Source organism: Eurosta solidaginis, chromosome 1 (genome assembly GCF_040869045.1).
Source record: "Eurosta solidaginis isolate ZX-2024a chromosome 1, ASM4086904v1, whole genome shotgun sequence".
NCBI lineage: Eukaryota > Metazoa > Arthropoda > Insecta > Diptera > Tephritidae > Eurosta > Eurosta solidaginis.
In genome coordinates this window covers 92,918,761-92,934,054 of record NC_090319.1, presented here as the reverse complement: position 1 = coordinate 92,934,054, position 15,294 = coordinate 92,918,761, and the positions used below count along the sequence as shown (strand labels likewise).

The 15,294-nt window shown below is 37.6% G+C and overlaps 1 protein-coding gene across 5 annotated transcripts in view; it reads right to left on the bottom strand.

Moving 5' to 3' along the window:
* vib (phosphatidylinositol transfer protein vib) overlaps window positions 1–7,346 on the bottom strand; it is a 148,811-nt gene extending 141,465 nt beyond the window's left edge. The window contains exon 1 of one of the 5 annotated variants that reach the window (XM_067759137.1): window positions 7,214–7,346. The gene's annotated coding sequence lies outside the window, so the exon portion shown is untranslated. Of the gene's footprint in view, window positions 1–6,668; window positions 6,889–7,056 lie in introns of those variants that run through there. The other 4 variants (XM_067759140.1, XM_067759136.1, XM_067759139.1 and 1 more) reach the window with 4 other exon arrangements.
* Between the last annotated feature and the right edge of the window lie 7,948 nt (window positions 7,347–15,294).

Below are 15,294 nucleotides of genomic sequence, written 5' to 3'. Positions count from 1 at the left end.
TTGCATTCTTTTCTAAAAAACTTTCTCCAACCGAAATTAAGTACAGCGCATTTGATAGGGAATTATTGGCAATTTATTTAAATATAAAACATTTTCGATATCTTTTGGAAGGACGACAGTTTACAGTTTTTACGGACCACAAACCTTTAACTACAGCTTTAAATTCAAAAACAGAACGGAGTCCCAGACAAACAAACGAGACATTTGGAGTTTATAGCACAATTTACTGATGACATACAATACATTAAAGGAGAATCCAATGTTGTAGCAGATACGCTATCTAGAGCTTTCGAGGTTAATGCAATACACAATACAGAGCTGAATTTCAAAATTTTACAAAACGAACAACAAAATGACAGTGATTTAAACGAACTAATATCTAAAACACAATTTTTAAATTTGAAGTTAATTAATATACCTATATTAAATTTCAATATTTGGTGTGAAGTTTCTGGAGATACACCTAGACCATTTGTACCGAGTAAATTACGGAAGACGGTATTTGACATGCTGCATGGAATTGCACATCCTGGTACAAGAGCTACACGACGGCTCATAGTTAAAAAATATTATTGGCCTAATATGAATAAGGATATTAATATTTGGTCAAAAGAGTGTCTTAATTGTCAGAAGTCTAAAGTTTATCGTCATACAAAATCCCCTGTTGTCAAAATTCAAATTCCCAAAAATAGATTTGAGCACATCCATTTAGATATAGTTGGACCATTACCTATTTCAAAAGGACATCGCTATATTTTAACGATTATTGAAAGATTTACTCGTTGGCCTGAGGCATATGCATTAAAAGATATTTCAGCATCTACAATTGCAAATAAGTTTTTTAGAGAATATATTTCTCGGTTTGGAGTTCCGTTACAGATAACAACTGATCAGGGTAGCCAATTTACATCGAAATTATTTTCAGAGTTAACTAAATTACTTGGTAGTCATCAAATAACAACATCCGCATATCACCCACAAGGAAATGGTATGGTTGAAAGGTTCCATAGGCAATTAAAAGCTTCTATAACGGCTAGAGAAGACACAAATAATTGGTATGACGAGTTACCTGTCATATTACTTGGTTTGCGATCTATTTACAAAGAAGATATTTCGGCTACACCGGCGGAAATGGTTTTTGGCCAGAGTTTACGTTTACCCGGGGAACTTGTTGTTCCATCAGCTGAGAATAGTTCATCAACTGAAATTTTGAGTAGTTTACGTGAACATTTTCGGAATATTAAATCTAATTTAAATCATCATAAAAATGTTGATACCGGAATTTACGTTCCTAAAGATCTACAAACTTGTAAATTTGTTTTTGTTCGCGTTTTAAATAACCATTCGTTGCAACAACCATATGAAGGACCTTTCAGAGTTGTTGAAAAGGATAAGAAATATTTTAAACTTGAAATTAATGAAAAAATTAAAACTATTCCTATAGATAGGTTAAAACCAGCGATTATTGAAACAACGTACACAAACAATACCACTAATAATACACATAAAAAGAGAGTAACATTTAATTTGTTTGATATTAATTTTTCGTGAAGGGGGAGTACTGTAGGGTTCTTATATTCAATTTGTTTATTGTTTATACTAAGTTATATTTATTCTACTTTAATATTTATTACTTAAAAATTTTGTTATTGTAAATGTAAAAAAAATATTGAATTTTCAGTTTTGATTTTGCTGTTTTTTCAAAAATTTTCTGGTTTGAAAATGATTCTATTTTTGTGGTGTTAGAAATCATACGTTAGTTTTGGTAATAAAATAATTTAAAATAAAACCAACTTCTATCTTACTTATATGGGTATCAAATTAAAGGTGCTAATGAGTATTTTAAAAGGGAGTAATCCTTAGTTCCATAGGTGGACGCCGTTTCGAGATATCGCCACAAAGGTGGAACAGGGGTGACCCTAGAATTTGTTTGTACAATATGGGCATCAAACGAATGGTGTTAATGAGTATTTTAAAAGGGAGTGGGCCTTAGTTCTATAGGTGGATGCCGTTTCGAAATATCGCCATAAAGGTGGACCAGGGTTGACTCTAGAATGTGTTTGTACGATATGGGTATCAAATTAAAGGTATTAATGAGGGTTTTAAAAGGGAGTGGTGGTTGTTGTATAGGTGGTCGCCTTTTCGAGATATCGCCATAAAGGTGGACCAGGGGTGACTCTAGAATGCGTTTGTACGATATGGGTATCAACTGAAAGGTGTTAATGAGTATTTTAAAAGGGAGTAATCCTTACTTCCATAGGTGGACGCCGTTTCGAGATATCGCCATAAAGGTGGACCAGGAGTGACCCTAGAATTTGTTTGTTCAATATGGGTACCAAAAGAAAGGTGTTAATAAGTATTTTAAAAGGGAATAATCCTTAGTCCCATAGGTGGACGCCGTTTCGAGATATCGCCATAAAGGTGGACCAGGGGTGACCCTAGAATTTGTTTGTATAATATGGGCATCAAACGAAAGGTGTTAATGAGTATTTTAGAAGGAGTGGGCCTTAGTTCTATAGGTGGACGCCGTTTCGAAATATCGCCATAAAGGTGGACCAGGGGTGACTCTAGAATGTGTTTGTACGATATGGGTATCAAATTAAAGGTATTAATGAGGGTTTTAAAAGGGAGTGGTGGTTGTTGTATAGGTGGTCGCATTTTCGAAATATCGCCATAAAGGTGGACCAGGGTGACTCTAGAATTTGTTTGTACAATATGGGTATCAAAAGAAAGGTGTTAATGAGTATTTTAAAAGGGAGTAATCCTTAGTTCCATAGGTGGACGCCGTTTCGAGATATCGCCATAAAGGTGGGCCAGGGGTGACTCTAGAATTCGCTTGTGCAATATGGGTATCAAACGAAAGGAGTTAATGAGTATTTTAGAAGGGAGTGGGCCTTAGTTCTATAGGTGGGCGCCTTTTCGAGGTATCGCAATAAAGGTGGATCAGGGGTGACTCTAGACTTTGTTAGTACGATATGGGTATCAAATGAAAGGTGTTAATGAGTATTTTTAAAAGGGAGTGGGCCTTCGTTCTATAGGTGTTCGCCTTTTCGAGATATCGCCATAAAGGTGGACCAGGGGTGACTTTAGAATATGTTTGTACGATATGGGTATCAAAAGAAAAGGTGTTAATGAGTATTTTAAAAGAGAGTGGGCCTTAGTTCTATAGGTGGACGCCGTTTCGAAATATCGCCATAAAGGTGGACCAGGGGTGACTCTAGAATGGGTTTGTACGATATGGGTATCAAATAAAGGTATTAATGAGTATTTTAAAAGGGAGTGGGCCTTAGTTCTATAGGTGGACGCCTTTTCGAGATATCGCCATAAAGGTGGACCAGGGGTGACTCTAGAATGAGTTTGTACGATATGGGCATCAAATTAAAGGCATTAATGGGAGTTTTAAAAGGGAGTGGTGGTAGTTGTATATGTGAAAGCGTTTTCCAGATATCGACCAAAATGTGGACCAGGGTGACCCAGAACATCATCTGTTAGATACCGCTAATTTATTTATATATGTAATACCTGCCAAGATTTTAAGGGTTTTTTATTTCGCCCTGCAGAACTTTTTCATTTTCTTCTACTTAATATGGTAGATGTCACAACCATTTTATAAAATTTTTCTAAAGTTATATTTTGCTTCAATAAAACAATCCAATTACCTTACCATGTTTCATCCCTTTTTTCGTATTTGGTATAGAATTATGGCATTTTTTTCATTTTTCGTAATTTTCGATATCGAAAAAGTGGGCGTGGTCATAGTCGGATTTCGTTCATTTTTCATACCAAGATAAAGTGAGTTCAAGTAAGCACGTGAACTAAGTTCATTAAAGATATGTCGATTTTTGCTCAAGTTATCGTGTTAACGGCCATGCGGAAGGACAGACGGACGACTGTGTATAAAAACTGGGCGTGGCATCAACCGATTTCGCCCATTTTCACAGAATAGAGTTAACGTCATAAAATCTATGCCCCTACCAAATTTCAAAAGGATTGGTTAATTTTTGTTCGACTTATGGCGTTAAAAGTATCCTAGACAAATTAAATGAAAAAGGGCGGAGCCACGCCCATTTTGAAATTTTCTTTTATTTTTGTATTTTGTTGCACTATATCATTACTGGAGTTGAATGTTGACATAATTTACTTATATACTGTAAAGATATTAAATTTTTTGTTAAAATTTTACTTTAAAAAAAATTTTTTTTTAAAGTGGGCGTGGTCCTTCTCCGATTTTGCTAATTTTTATTAAGCGTACATATAGTAATAGGAGTAACGTTCCTGCGAAATTTCATCATGATATCTTCAACGACTGCCAAATTACACCTTGCAAAACTTTTAAATTACCTTCTTTTAAAAGTGGGCGGTGCCACGCCCATTGTCCAAAATTTTACTAATTTTCTATTCTGCGTCATAAGTTCAACTCATCTACCAAGTTTCGTCGCTTTATCTCTCTTTTGTAATGAATTATCGCAATTTTTCGGTTTTTCGAAATTTTCGATATCGAAAAAGTGGGCGTGGTTATAGTCCGATATCGTTCATTTTAAATAGCGATCTGAGATGAGTGCTCAGGAACCTACGTACCAAATTTCATCAAGATACCTCAAAATTTACTCAAGTTATCGTGTTAACGGACGGACGGACGGACGGACATGGCTCAATCAAATTTTTTTTCGATCCTGATTATTTTGATATATGGAAGTCTATATCTATCTCGATTCCTTTATATATGTACAACCAACCGTTATCCAATCAAACTTAATATACTCTGTGAGCTCTGCTCAACTGAGTATAAAAAAGGGTTATTCTTTACTTTAGCTCACAACTGAGAAAACTCGTGCAAAAATATCGGGAGGGTGTCGAAAGATGTGCTTTGGGCCCAGGATCACGGATCCGAAAGCAGAAATTGGAAATTTTGTTTCTGTTCGGAGATATTTGCAAACAAAATATAAAATTTTCATGTGGTTCTTGTAATTTTAATGATTTTGGTGTACCCACAAGAAAAACTGTGGGTAAAAGTATTTTGCGCGGATATAGTTTTGGTCTCCAAACCGGTGTTGCACCCACCCAGGATAATGTTTTATAATGTTTAATGTTTTTGGATCCCACCCCTACCCACAGGGGCTTATAGTTTAATCACAATTTAATTTTAAATTTACAAAAAAAAATTCAAGAAAACGCAGTGAATTGAGCAAAAATGGTGCTACCAGACTTCCAAATATGTATAAATAAAAAAGACTTAAGTAAACGTAATTTATTTTAAAAAAACGCGGTTTTTAATTACAAATTTTCTATTTTTTATGATTTGATAATTTTAATTGAGCTGTAGGCCAGATTATTGAATAAAACTTCTTTTTTTAGTAGTATTCAAAATATATTTATTTGTTCGATATTTCGTCTTCAACCTGAAGTCATCAAGAATACATGTGGATATGTATGATCGATTTTTTTATGAAATAAACATAATTTATTTAAACAAAAAAATAAATAGCGCCGCAGGCGAAAATTTGGAATAAAAAATTGCGCGATTTTTTATTCCAAATTTTCCATTTTTTTGTAAAATAAATAAACGGAGTTGAATGAAAAAGGTACATTTTCCTCGTTGGTACTATTTAAAAATTGTTCGTTCGTTGGTACAATTTAAATCATCTGGTAGCACCATGCAAGCAGTGAATTAGATAAAATGGCTGAATGCTTGTGTTCGCGGAAAGCAAACAAATAAATTATTAAGTTTTACAATAATAAGTAAATTTAAAGAAATGAAAATAGTTGTGGTAATAGTCTAGTTGAGGGGTCGACTGCTAATACGCTACCAAAAATATGGAAAGATGTGTCAAACGACGCGTCTTGACATCAGTATTAATAATCCGAAGGCGGAAAATAATATTAACTCGTTCAAAAGATATTAACGAAAAACCGTTGGCTACCGCCACGGTAATGCACCTTTTTTTTTTGTGGGTACACACAACAACAACCACATGAAAATCGCCAACTTCAACTGCAAATATCTCCGGACATAGATAAAATTTTTCTTTTCCGCCTTCGGATTATTGTTCTCGAGATTAATACGCGTTTTTGACATCTCTCTCGATATTTTGGTAGCGTATTAGCAGTCGACCCCTCAACTAGACTATTACCATATTTGTTTGTGGTTTTATAAACATTATAAAATGTACTTATGAATAAAATTCATGTGAAAGTGTTCGTATGTAGATAAAAAGTGATAGTTATACCATGGTAACTTTAAACAACTAATTACTAGCAAATTGTTAATAACAATTAAAAATTACACACTGATTCTCGTTGGAGAACTCCCTGAGAACCTATGTGTAAAATTTCAAAGATTAAACCCCTTTGGTTTACAAATAAAACTAAATAGTCCCTTAATGTATAACCGACCCAAAAGGATGGGCAGGGCTCTCCACTTCGAATCGGCCCGGCGTTAGTTTTTGGTATTTTGTGGAATTACACATTGTTAGAAAGTGTGTAGGCTTTGCATTTTCCAAACAAAAAATATTATTTAATAAAAAACATAGATTTTTTTATGACGAAATGGCATCTCATTTTCTTTGCTTGTCAGCTGTTTGGTACTCAAGCTCATGCTCAAACTGAGCATTTTTTATCATTAATTTTTTGTTGAATGTGTTGAGTGCAAATGCGAGCAGAGACGTAACCGTTTGCGCATGCAGAAAATATGACAAATTCAAAGAAAATCGCAAAATTAGTTTTAACTGGAAACGTGAACTTTTGACTCTGAAATAAGCATTGGATTTCTACCACTTATCCAATTCGCCACAAATTTTCATTTAGATGTTCATTCACTATTATTTCATTTAATCGAAGAAAACGGATACTATTTTTCGCAGCTTGCTACAGCAGCTACGCATAATTGGGGCACCCACAATTTTCGCACATTTAGCATTTGCAATATTTCATGATACACAATCAAGATTTTTGTAGCTTATGTATTTTTTAACAATAACTTATTCGCGATATTTGCAATCTAAAGAAAATAAAAGTCCGGCAAAATCGGGAGAATCAGAATTTTCACTTTCACTCCACCTTCGCTTGTATTCGAAGACTTGATGGCGCTGCTGCTATCGAAATGGTCGTAAGCTGAATGATGACACGTGAAACATTCTTTGTGTGAAATTGGTTGCTAATTTATAGCTTTTTAAAAGCGTTTAACAATTAATATTAATTAAATATATTTATTTACACTTTTTACACAATTTTCAAAGAATAAATCGAATAAATTGTAGCACAAACTTTGATCTTTTACTCGGGGGGATAATCTAACAATTGATTAGCTCCAATTGGAGAAATAAAAGTATTTTCAAGGGTTGATTTGGAATTTGCTGTCAAATGCCGGAATTCTTAGCAGACAGTATCTATCTCTCTTCAGCAAACATCCAGTATTGATGGTGCAAAGAGTGTCGGTAGTGCTTACCGAAATTGGTACAGGGCTACCACTTTCCCAATAAAATAAATTTAGGGTGGTTCCTCAATACTGGTAAATCCGAGGGAATTCTATACAATAGCATGACATTCTTAGGCAAGGTGCACACGAGGCTACGCGCATTAGACGCTGCAAGCGAAATTCGTACGCTTTGATGCCGAACACATGTATTTGAATTGAGAGCTGCATACGAGGCGTCAGCTGCATGAAAGCGACAAAGCATGAAATTTTCGTGTAGCTAGGCGTACAGCAATGTTGGTCGCTAGGCGTATTTAGAAGAAGATGTTTGTTTACAAGTTTTCGTCTGCAAACTTGTGTGCTGTGCTTCTGTTGCTATAAATATATATTGAATTTATTTCATATAAAAAAATATAAAATGGTCGACGCGACTAAATTCGTTCAATTGGTTGAGAATTATCCTTGCCTATACAAAAATAATTTAGCAGAATATTCGAAGAAAGATGTTATAGAAAGAGCGTGGGCAGCAATTGGTGTGGAAATGAATTGGTCAGGTGTGTAGATTTTGGGTTTCTTTTTATAAATAAAAACAAAGAATATGTCTAAATAGATCTAAATTTATTACACTCTTCCTTACAGTGCCTGATTGCAAAGCAAGGTGGAAGAACTTGCTAAATGGCTTTGTAAGAAGTCTCAAGCCATCTCCTAGTGGATCTTCTACTAAAGCGAAGAGGCCTTACTATTTGCACGACATTATGCAATTCGTTCTTCCATATGTAAAACCAGAGGCCCTAAATGAGTTTTGAAATGTACATTTTTCTTTCATACAAATTATATGAAGAAAAAGTGTACATTTTAAAACTCACAGTTACTGAATAGGGCCCCAGTGCATCATTTTGAAAATATCAGAAATGGAAGAACAATATTTGGATGAAATTGAAAATGGATCAATTTCTGACGACAACTACAGCGATTGTGCCCCCACGAAGACAGGGTCTTTGATCTGCAACAACCTAGAATCACATCCAACCAAAGAAAGCAATTTTGCATTTAGTGCCAAGAAAAGAAAGAAAACAGCACGAGATGAAGTCGATGTGGCGGTGCTAAATTACCTTAAAACAAAAAAGGGAAATACAACTTCGGGAGATCCAAAAAAAATGTTTCTAATGAGCTTCCCGACGTAAGAAGTCTTTCTCTCGAGAATTTGCGCACATTTAAAATTCGATCTATGATGCTGCTAGAGGAGCTTTTAAATGAACAAAGGGCACAATCTGTCAGGCGGGAACTGTTTGATCCAGCAACGTCTTATGGCCAAAATATAGAAGTCTGCACACCAACTCCTTCGCCCGATGATACTCCAACCTATACTCCAGTACTATTTGAAACAATTGACTGTGAAAATGAAAGAGCCTTTTACACAAACGAGTAAACTTGCGTTTTTGTATATTATTTGTTATATAATTATACTATTATTTAGTTACAAACAGATGTTAGAATGGGTATGTTTTCAGTGGGATGATCTCATAAGTATCTTACTACATAGAAGTAGTCATGAATTAGACGATACAATAGTGAACGAAAAAAGTGCCAGTGTTACAAGTGGATGCTAGTTTGAATACATGTACACCCAGGGAAGTAAGTATTGGCACAAGGCCTTTTTGCGGTTTTCACCTAGTTTTGCTTTAGAAAAATAATTATATAAATATATATATAAATAAGATGGACTAAAAAATCACATGCTTAAAATGTTTCCCAAAATTTAGAACATGTTTTTGAAATCGGTTTGCATAGTTTTCGTTCTGGAATTCATTTAAGTTTTATTTAAAAATAGTGAAAACAAAAAAGGAAATAGCTGAAACAACTTGCAATTAATTTTTGCTGCTATAATTTTATTCGCATTTGTACACATAGTTCAAACTAGCCTCATTCACAGAACAGATCGAGTACTATTCGTAATATTATTTGATATGAATTATTATTCACTTTTTTTTCAACTATTTGAATTAAATTTATTGCAATAAATGTTGTTAAATGGAAAGTAAAACATTCTAACAGTTTTTATAAACAATAATTCCACTGCCAGGGCAAAGAAACATTTGGTAATAAAAAATAATTGCTTAAATAGTGTCGTAAGTTTTGTGGGGCAGAATTTTCCATTATGTTTACATTATCGAACTCTGGCAGAGTACTTGGGTTCCGTTGAACTGGTTGCTGGTTTTCGATATCGGGAAGGAAGGTCGTGTATGATATGCCATCTTTTTTCCTTATAAAATTATGTAGGATACATGCACTTTGTATAATTGAAATGATTGTTTCGTACTTTTGGCATCGTATAGGTGTTGGGAAAACTCCAAATTTTTTTGCCATCATCCCGAAACTGCACTCTATGTTCTTCCTACCGCGACTTAGTCTATAATTAAATATGCGCATCTTGTTGACAATGTTTCTTTCCGGATAAGGCCGCATAACATTTTTCCTTAAAGGAAAAGCGTTATCTGCTACGAAATAATATGGAAACTTATTTCCACTGTCGTCATGCGGTAGTTCCTTTGGGGATGGTAAATTATTGTAACTTTCTAACCAACGTCCAAACGTCGAAATTTTAAAAACTCCCCCGTCGCTATTTCGTCCTGCAAATCCGCATTCTATTGATGTAAATATCCCGTCGGCATCGCAACAGGCAAGTAATATTACTGAATGGTAGTTTTTGTAATTGAAATTAGCTGAGCCCGAATTTGGATATTTTTGAATTCGCACATGCTTTCCGTCGATAGCTCCTAAGCAATTTGGCAGCTGCCATAGATCAGAGAACCGTCCCGCAATATTCTTCCAACGCTCCTCATTTGGCAACGTCATATAACAATCTTTTAATGAATTCCATATAGCTTTTGTTGTTTCTTCAACAATTACTCCGATTGTACATTCTCCTCTTTGAAAATATAAAGCAAGCGCATTGAACGTGCATCCTGTAGCCAGATACCTAAACAAAAAGTTATAAAGAATTTAGACCACGCACATACACAACAACATGTTCGCCACCAACTCAGTAGTGGCCTCAATTCAAAGAGACTCATATCTAATGAAAAGCTCCGACTCAGAAAATATTCCTATAACAATTCGAATTTATCATCAGAACAGGGTAGCTGTTGTTGTAGCAACACCTAATACTAGGATTTTCAACAGAGTTGGACGACAAAGAAATTACTGCTAGAGTTGTTGGTTCTACATTACAATAGACTCGGTGGTGTATGTCATGCGGATTACATGACGCATGCCGGGCTGATTCTGGATAAGTAAGAATTTACTCTGTAACAATATCGAAGCTGAGCAAGTGACAAGGAACTCACTGGGAAGTGTTTAATTACCCCAGGTCCCGGAAGGTTTTGGAGGGACTAAGCACTATTGAAAGTACTTTAACCTGATTATGAAAGGCGAGATGGTATCGGGCCCTGGAAATGTGCGTACTTATCTGCAACGTATGGAAATGCGGTTTAAGCCAACTGTGTTTACAAACCTTTGCGGGCCAGCGCGTATTTATCTGGATAAAACGGTTTTCGGTCGTGAAATCCCGGCTTAGAAAATTTCAGAAGCAGCTTGTTTAGCATATCATTTCGATCTTCAACAAGGAGGAGTTCGTGGTATTTAGATGTCATAACCAAGCATGAGTGTAGAATTATGGTAGGCCTGCAACTGTATCCAGTGGAGGTTATGTAGATCGGAAGACCATACTGGTGGCTCACAAAAAAAATCGGTCGGCCAATTGCGTTCTACATCGTCAAAGGTGTTGCTTTGTACTTTCCCCCAGGTGCTGCAAGTGATTTTGTGTCGCATCTCTACGCAGCAGTTTAAATGGCCTAGACGGTTATGTGCAATTTAGTGATAACGGCGGCTCATAGCTTTCACCACAATCAAATCCAATCGCTCGCTCAATAGTTGAATACAGCAATTGTGTAGGTCAGGGAAACAGACTCTTAGTCCCTACCTCCCTTTGCACCGTTTGTCAGCACAGAATATATACGTTTGCGACATCCGCCCAATGCAACTCCTGCCATGGACGGTGCCACTTTCCTGATGTTCTGGTCTCCGCGACGATCTGCACTGCAGACGTGTTCTGGGTATAATGTCCACAGAAAAGATCGTGAGAGCAGAAATGGAGGCGGCCTCGAGTTTATCATACACCACTCTGTGCAATATCATATATTTTATTCCGGCATCGACCGCAGGGACAGTGCCTTAGAACGTCAAGGCTTATCTGTCCGGTCAGGCGATGCAAACCTAGAAATCATCAACATCTATATCCCTCCTGCCACCTGTTACCCCAGTGGATACCGCCCTAATATCAGCGACTTACTCACTGGCAACAATCGCATTATCTTAGGCGATTTCAATGCCCATCACGATCTATTTTGTTCAAACTTGCGGGCGGACAGTAGGGGTGAGATGTTGGTGGATCAAATAGAAGAAACGACGTTCTGCACAATAAACGGAGACGACCCCACACGTATGGTAGGAAGCTGTCTCAGTTCGTCGGACATATCAATCGTGAGCGCAGGACTAGTAAACTGCGTCAACTGGCAGCCGATGGTAACATTGGCATCCGACCACCTGCCTATACTTATTTCGCTCGAGCGTTCAGCTGACTTCATCGTCACAGAAAAACGCACTTTCATTAACTTTAAAAAAGGAAAGTGGGACGAATACAAATCCTTTACAGACAACCGTTTTGCTGCCCTTCCTATCCCGACTGATGCCCGCCTCGGCTTGCTTAACTCCCGTCGGTAGAATTCCGGATATTCGGCCCCACTTCCCGGCGGAGGCTGCAAGTTTAGCGAGAGAACGTGACCTTATAAGACAGCTCGATCCCGGCGACCCTCAATTAAGGGATATAAAACAACGCATCAGATTGCTTGTGGACGAACACAAGCGGGCGAAATGGGAGCAGCATTTAAGCGGTTGTAACCTCTCTGCCGTTGTAGGTAAATTTTGGTCCACCGTAAAGTTCCTATCGAATCCGTCTAGGCACAATGACAAAGTTTCCATCGCCTTTGGTGATAAAGTGCTGTCGGATGCGAAAAAATGCGCGAGCGCTTTCTGCCGACAATATATAATGCATTCTACGGTCGACAAAGATAGACGGTGGGCCAACAGAGACGCACATAAACATAAATTCAGCGCGCAACCAATTACCATCACCGCCAAAAAGGTTGGCGATGCCATCGGTCATGCTAAACCATCCAAAGCAGTGGGCTCAGACGGCATAGGCATGCCAATGCTTAAAAGCCTAGGGAAAGAGGGTTTTAAAGATTTAGTGCATGTCTTCAACCTGTCTCTTTCCACCTTTGTCATACCCGAAAAATGGAAAATGGCCAAGGTGGTCCCGCTACTAAAGCCTGGGAAACCAGCTAACATAGGAGAGTCATATCGCCCGATATCTCTCCTGTCGCCAGTAGCCAAGGCGCTTGAAGCCATTTTGCTGCCCTACTTCAAAGCAAATTTGCAACTAGCCAATCATCAGCATGGCTTCTGAAAACTACACAGCACATCCACCGCGTTAAATGCCATTAGTACTCAAATAAATTGCGGATTAAATCAAAACCCTCATCTTCGGACAGTACTCATTGCGTTAGACCTGTCAAAAGCTTTTGATACGGTCAACTATGGCACGTTACTGCAAGACCTGGAAGGGTCTCCCCTTCCTCTAAGTCTTAAAAGGTGGACCGCAAATTATCTGTCTGGTCGGTTAGCATCGGTGCAATTCAGGAATGCAACATCCAAACCAAGAGGAATTAAACAAGGTGTGGAACAGGGTGGTGTCCTATCCCCTATTTTGTTTAACTTGGAGAGCATGCAACCGCAATTGTACCGAAAATCCAGAGGCGTAATAAAATCCTCAAACCTCTTGCCGGCAGCACTTGGGGTAAAGATAAAGAAACGCTCATTACCACTTACAAAGCAATTGGCCGGCCGATTGCATGCTACGCGTCCCCGTTATGGTGGCCAAGCCTAAAGGCTACTCACTGGAAGAATTTACAGGCCTGCCAAAATAGCACCCTCAGAACCGCTACGGGCTGTCGTCTTACGTCCCCAGAACACCATCTACATAATGAGGCGAGAATACTCCCCATTAGGGAGAGAAAGGAAATGATAACAAAACAGTTTCTGTTGAATACCCAGAAACCTGGACATCCCAACAGACATCTGATTGATGAGGCTACACCGCCCAGGGCTTATGAGGTCATCTCCTTAAGCATTATGAGGAAATAAGGTACCTGAGGACACAGCCATATAAAGCTTAAAACCACAAACAGGTCCTCAGTGAAATCCACAAAGAGTCGGACCTCTATGCCAGGAATTGCCCGGTGAATCCAGTACTTAAAGAACAATACCAAAAACTAGCAGAAGAGGAACGACCACTGTTAACACAACGACAGGAGAAACGCACTCTGCCTAGGGAAACGCGAATCACTCTAGCTCAACTTCGATCTGGATACTGTAACAGGTTAAACTCTTACATATCCAGAATCAACCCCGACATACAAAATGTATGCCCCGCTTGCAATGTGTCCCCACATGACACCAACCATCTCTTTAATTGTAATGTGGAACCAATGCCTCTAACACCCCTTTAATTATGGTCCACCCCTGTCGAAACAGCAAGTTTCCTTGGACTCTCGTTAGAGGATATTGATGGCAATTTGTGATCGGTCGCAGCTATTAGGTGGGGCGAAACATTACTACAACAACAACAACGTTACTGAACCTTTTCCGAAAATGAGGCCCTACACAATTGAATCCCGTACATTGAATGAAACAATGTTATACACATACCTTAATGTTACCATAAGCCGTTCTTCAGGAGGGACACTTTCACGTATATTGGTGTTTCCTTCTGTATGGAAGCACCAACGAGCATAACCAAATCCTTGAATGTAGCTTTTGACATGCGATAAAATGTCCGGAACTTTGTATCATTCTGAGACAACTCCTTTGCACATACAAACAGTCTACAATTAACATTTTTCTGAATATATGGATGTGCCCAATATTTTCTCTTTGCTTTCTTTTCCTTTCTGCGACGAAGGAAATTTAGCAATACCAATTCTTCGTCGCTGGACATGTTTATCTTGACCGATACAAACAAAAATTGTTATTGAAAACCGTTTTGAATTGAAAATTCTTTTTTTTCTCTTATGCGCGGTGGTGAAAACTTTTGTTTTTAATTTTATACAAAATCAACTTTTGTATAATGGCAATTATACAGCATAAATAAATTTTTGTAGCGACGCTTGTAAGTAGCTACGTATGCAGATCTTGAAGCGTAGAGGAATTATAGCTACATAAAATATCTTGTACGCGTCTATGACGCGTAGCCTCGTGTGCACCTTGCCTTAGGCACACGAGGCGTGGCTTCATAGACGCGTACAAGATATGACAAGTAGCTACGATTTATGTACGCCTGAAGATCTGCACACGAAACTACCTTCGAGCGTCGCTACAAAAAACGAACAATTTTTGAAATAAATAAAAAATTTAATTTCTGCAGGTATATCCTTCCCCCGAAACCACAGGAAAATAGGTATTAAAAGCTGTTTGCATCACCGTGCTTTGTAAATTATGAAAGGCAATTTTACACCACCGCGGACTAGAGAAAAAAGTGATTTCTAGTTTCAGACACTTTTGAGCCTTTTAATCGCTTCAACAATGTCTATCCAAGCTTTTATGGTGTCTTTTTCGCTTAGGTAATATACCGTCCACGCAGTTTTATTAACTTACTCACTTACTTAACTAAAATAACATTTTCTAACTAACTACACAAATTTGCATATAAAAAATGTAAAGAAACATCTTGTTTTTCCCTTTATTCAAGCGTACGTACGCTCAGC